The sequence below is a fragment of the Sinocyclocheilus grahami genome, unplaced genomic scaffold, assembly GCF_001515645.1.
Source record: "Sinocyclocheilus grahami isolate Dianchi unplaced genomic scaffold, SAMN03320097.WGS_v1.1 scaffold609.1, whole genome shotgun sequence".
Taxonomy (NCBI): domain Eukaryota; kingdom Metazoa; phylum Chordata; class Actinopteri; order Cypriniformes; family Cyprinidae; genus Sinocyclocheilus; species Sinocyclocheilus grahami.
Window position 1 is genome coordinate 899341 of NW_015505788.1, and position 6360 is coordinate 905700.

The 6360-nt window shown below is 34.8% G+C and overlaps 1 protein-coding gene across 4 annotated transcripts in view; it reads right to left on the reverse strand.

Annotated features, from left to right (window-relative positions):
• The window catches only part of LOC107557589 (mucin-5AC), a 146653-nt gene that overhangs the window by 125071 nt on the left and 15222 nt on the right, over positions 1-6360 (reverse strand). The gene's annotated exons all lie outside the window — the stretch shown is intronic.

Here is a 6360-nt window from a genome sequence, read left to right on the forward strand (position 1 = left end):
CTCCCCCCCCCCTGCCCTTAACCTACCCATCTCCACCCCCTGAATCCCAGTTCCACCCCTCAACCAACCCATCTCCACCCCCTGGATCCCATTCCCACCCCTAAACCTACCCATCTCCCCCCCCTGGATCCCGTTTCCATCCCTAAACCTACCCGTCTCCACCCCCTGGATCCCATTTCCACCCCTAAACCTACCCAACTCCATCCCCTGGATCAAATTATTCCAATTACATTTAGATCCAACTCCTTCCACTTTACATATCCCTAAACCTACCCATCTCCACCCCCTGGATCCCGTTTCCACCCCTAAACCTACCCGTTTCCACCCCCTGGATCCCGTTTCCACCCCTAAACCTACCCATCTCCACCCCCTGGATCCCATTTCCACCCCTAAACCTACCCAACTCCAACCCCCTGGATCAAATTGTTCCAATTACACTTAGATCCAACTCCTTCCACTTTACATATCCCTAAACCTATCCATCTCCACCCCCTGGATACCGTTTCCACCCCTAAACCTACCCATCTCCACCCCCTGGATCAAATGGTTCCAATTACACTTATACATATTGTTGTTACAAAATGTAGTTATATAATTCCTGTTACACGAGTACTTAGTGAAGTGAAAAAAAAATGTTGTTACCAATGTGCTGTTACACATTTGTACTTACACAAACCAATCTGAGGGTTGTTACATGTGTGTAGTTACAGAAATATTACAGCTGTAGATACTATGTACCAATGTGTACTTACACTGTGGTTACATACTACATACACATCTAGTTACTTTGTAAGTACACAGGTATTAGGGCCACTTAATATAAAGTGAGACCGACACTTTTTACTAACGAGTCGATCCGCAAGCATCTCTCTATAAGCTCTACTCAACTTGTTTTCCCTGAGGAAGCCACGTAAACTCGTGTTTCACAGACGTACAGTACTTTGTCATTTTAATCTAAGTTCTTCTCATACAACAACTAAAACTTCTCACAAATTACCTTATGTTTTGGTATCCTCCAAGAAAACCAATCCTGCCTGGATAGAAATTATGTTGGTATAATATTTAGTTCTTTTCACAATGATTTTCCTCATTTATTCGAATCGAATTCTGTACTAAATTTATTGCTGCAGTGCCTTATGAACTTTCATTATGGATTTGCCCAATTTTTTGGGCAAAATAATAGCTTGGGGTCAGTCAGTTGTTTTTATTGTTTTAAAGAAATTAATACTTTTGTTCAGCAAGGATGCATTAAATTCATCAAAAGTGACAGTAAAGACGTTTATAATGGTATTAGATGATTCAAATAAATGCTGTTGAATGCACTTTCTGTTCATCAAATCCTGCAAATGCATCATGGTATCCACAAAAATATAAGGCAGCACAACTTTTTTCAACATTGATAATAATCAGAAATGTTTCCTGAGCAGCAATTCAGCGTATTAGAAGGATTTCTGAAGGATCGTGTGACACTGAAGACTGATGCTGGAAATTCAGCTTGGAATCACAAGAATAAATTACATTTGAAAATATATTCAAATACAAAATTGTAATAATATTTCACAATATTACTCATTGTGTAATTCCTTTTTCAACAAATAAATGCATGCTTGCTGAGCAAAAGAGACTCAAAAACATTAAAAAGTCTTACCAACCTTAAACTTTTGAACGGCAGTGTAATGACTCATGACCTAATATTTCTATATGACATCCCATAACATCTAAATCCTGGCAATATATGCTCTCATCCTAATTCTAACTACAAAGATCCCAACTTCCTCCCAATCAGTACATGAAATGACATCCTGTGTTAATAACTGTAATCCAAACGTCATTTAGAAATCCAATCCTGTCCGAATTGCTGTTCTGTCACAAACCGTCAGATCTACACGGGGACATTTCAAATAAAATTCGAAAGCGGTGTCAGCCCTAAGTAAGTGAGAGTTGAGACAGCATATGTCACTGACAGTGGAGCGATCTTAGCACGGCTGTCTCAGCGTAGGTCACCAAATATAGCCATGTCTTGAGAAATAGTAAGCTACACTGCACATTTATTTTGGGAAAGGACGCCTGGGGGTTCTGTCTTCTTAATTTAGGTACTTCTCTCTTAATTTATATATTTATTTACCTGCTTTTTTCCGCAGGAAACATCTTTTTCATGGTAACACCCCCGTTGGTAACAGCGAAGGCTTGATTATTAGGATTACTGATGATTACTGTGATGCTCGACAGGGGTTTGGGAGGAGGAGAGCTACAGCCTTCGGGCACTTGTGTTTCTCTACCACAACCACCTCCTCATCCTCATCTTCATCCCGTGGCACGTCACGGCATTGATGTGATTGGCTGTGACACGCCGAGGCCTCTGGATGTGATGTGAATCAACAGAGCACCCGTGACGGAGCAGGAAACGATGCTGTTCAGAACGGCATCAACAAAGCACAGCTGTTTTCTCTGAGGAGGGCATCCACAAATAAAACAATCAGTATGAAAATGAAACAAATATATCACAATAATAGATGACATAATGTCTAAATCGCTCATTTTTCTAAACTAACGCTGTCCAACAGTGATGCTGGCGGATGAAGGTTAAGAAGAAGCTTTCCTTTCCAGCTTTTTCAATGACTTCCTAAAGAATGTGAATGTAGAGCAGTAATAGCCAGATACAGGCAACTGTATTAGTATGACTGTCAATCAGACAAAACTCAGCTATAAAGTGTGCAACTAGTCGGCAAACTGATGCAAATGAATGGACTAATTACAAAGTAAACAACTCACCCACTTAAAAATGCAATTAACCTAAAAACCTAAAAGTCATTTTGCAAATGTGTCGGTTTTTAGCAGCCTTATTAAAAAAAGGGTGACTATTAACAGGCTAGAAGGCCATTTCCATCACGGAATAAAAAAAAAATATTTAAAAAAAGGTAATTGTCACAATTCGGACTTTTTTCTTGCAATGCTAACAAAAAGTCAAATAAATTAAAATTTACATGACATGTGGCCAAGTATGGTGACCCATACTCGGAATTAGTGCTCTGCATTTACCCATCCAAAGTGCACACACACAGCAGTGAACACACACAAACCGTGAACACACACCCGAATAAGTCAGAATTGTGAGATATAAACTCAAAATTGAATGCTAAAAAGTCTCAATTACCTTTTTTGTTTTTTTATTCCATACCAGGAAAAAAAAACTGATTGTGAGATGTACATTTTGAATTGAAAGAAAAAAAAAGTCAGAATTCTGCCTTTTTTCTGAGAACTGCGAGAAACAATTCGCAGTTACATTTTTCATTTCATGGAGGAATCAGGCTTTCAAATATGCTGTCAATCAATTAAAAAATAACTAATTACATTACATTTTTCTGTAATTAATCACCATTATTCATACCTAACATTAATAATCTAATTTAATATTAATTATAATATAATTATATTATATTAGAATATAATATGAATAATAACATCTGTAATAATAAATATATTTTCACATTAAATATCCAAATTAATGTAATGTAGTAAAAACATACAGTATTTTGTATTTGTTTAATGACATTTTTTACTAAGCACAATGAATGAAGGCTAGAATCGATTCTGATGCCTCTATTAAATGGATTTTTTATTCTATATTATTCTATATTTATTTTTATCTGAGAATAAAATTATTAATTATAGCCATTCAACATTACAGTTTAACTGAAAGCCATCATTTTTGACACTTAAACAGCAAGTTATCAGATGTTTTTATTCATTCATTAAGTACAAAACATTAAAAATATATAAAAACGTTTAAATTGTTAAGTGAACTTAAAACAATATTCACAAAAACTCATTATAATAAATGTCACATTTAGCTGTAGTGTGTAATAATATGTGACCCTGGAGCACAGAACCAGTCTTAAGTCGCTGGGGGATATTTGTAGCAATAGCCAAAAATACATTGTATGGGTCAAAATGATTGATTTTCCTTTTATGTCAAAAATAATTAGGATATTAAGTAAAGATCATGTCCCATGAAGATATTTTGTAAATGTCCTACTGTAAATATATTTAAACTTAACTTAATTTTTGATTAGTAATATGCATTGCTCAGAACTTCATTTGGACAACTTTAAAGGCGATTTTCTCAATATTTCGATTTTTTTGCACACTCAGATTCCAGATTTTCAAATAGTTGTATCTCGGCCAAATATTGTCCTATCCTTAAAAAACCATACATCAATGGAAAGCTTATTTATTCAGCTTTCAGATCATGTATAAATCTCAATTTAGAAAAATTGGCCCTTTATGACATATTCATGTCATATTAAATAATATTATAATGACGGTAAGTGTTAGATAAATGGGGTTCCATATGCATTTAACCTGAAAACAAGTTAAACACTGAATGGAAACAGAACATAAAGTTATGTCTAACAAAAAAAAAACAATCATGCAAAGAAGGGGCTGTAGTCCACCACACACCACTGCAACAAAGCGGTGTTGTTCTTTTAAACGAACAATGTTGTCAACTCATTGAACCCACCTACACTGCGTGGGCACACTGCAAACTTTCTAAAGCACCTTGTCTCTAAAGCACTAATGAAAAAAATACTTTTTCATCAGAGTTTATGATATATGACGCACCTGTGCATCTTTTTCCCTCTTTAGCGTCATAAGCACTGATGCTCGGGCTCCCTTATGTACTTATTCTGCTGTGCTGATAATTCCACATTATTAGGTGAGGGAGATCATGAGCCACCGGCTGCTGGTGTTTGGAGCCAAGCATCAGATCATAACCACACAGAAAGAGCTGCTGTCTCAGCCTCATGCTCCTGCATCCTTGAGGTCTTGTAAATATCTTTGTTTTTGTAGCATTTGATTGTTCTATTCTATCCGGTCTCTTGTGGAGAAAGACACTGTGCCACTGAATTCGGTTTCCTTTTCAATGCAGTTTCAATTTCATGTGCTTTGGTGGCATGATAACACTGTGCATTCAAAGCCGTGAACAATGATAAAAGGTGAAAAGAATCTAAATAAAACAGAAGACAAAAGTAATAGCGCACTCCTGCACCGCACATGATAAGTCAGATCATTTGAAGTATCATTCACAAATGATAAAGCTAAGCGCTTTAAAAAGTTAGGTGTAAAGGTTTTGAAATCAGCTGACCCCAAATATGAGCCTTAGTAAGCGGTACTAATAAGCAAAATATTGAAAAATAACAATAATACAAACTGAGGGAACAAGTAATATTAAAAATGTCTTCAATAAATTTCCACATCACAAGCATTCAATTAAATAATAAAAGATAAAAATAAAATACAATTATTATTACTTACAATTAAATATTAGCAAATTAAATGGTGCTTGCAAATTGCATATTTTGTCAGAATAAGTCATACTGAAAATGTCTGCATCAGAAACATAGAGCAAAAAAACCTTATTATATAAAATAAATAAATAACTAAACTAAATACCAAATTCAAATAAATAGTAAAATAGAATAAAATATTATTATTATTAATACTAACAATTAAATATTTGCAAATTAAATACTGATTCAAAATCAATTAAATCATAAATCATAAAATAGAATAAGAAATATTATTATTATTAATAACAATTAAATATTTGCAAATTAAATACTGTTTTAAAATGATTTAATTCATTAATACTGATAAAAAAATTAACTGATGATAACAGTGAAGCATTTTAGCAATCGATGAATACCAAAAGGAATAAACATTAATTAAACAGCATCAGTTATGAAGGATAAAATAAGACAAAAATAAGAACTGAAGGTTAGTTTGGCGATAGAAAAACAGGGCAAACCAAATTACTCGCTGTCTCCTTTTCTGTCCTTTATCTCCATCATTTATGTTGCTTTGAACAAGTAATATTAAAAATGTCATCACTAACTTTCTGCACCACAAGCGTACAGCAAAAAATACTTGCATAATCAGAATCAGAATCAGAATCAGAATGAGCTTTATATTTGCCAGGTATGTTTACACATACGAGGAATTTGTTTTCGTGACAGAAGCTTCCACAGTGTAACAGAATGACAGTGACAGAACAAAAACACAGATAATAAAAAATAGAACAAGTAAATAAGGAATATAAATATATAAATTGACAGTTGTATGTGCAGGTATATTACAATAGACAGTTGTATGTACAGGTACTGTATATTATGTGCAAATTTGAGGTGTAGACTGAGTATGTGTGTTAGATAAATAAGTGTATGAGTGAATACATAGTGTGTGTTCCACAGTTATTGTTAAGTGTTCATGAGATGGATTGCCTGAGGGTATAAACTGTTCCTGTGTCTGGTCGTTCTGGTGCGCAGTGCTCTGTAGCGTCGACCAGATGGCAACAGTTCA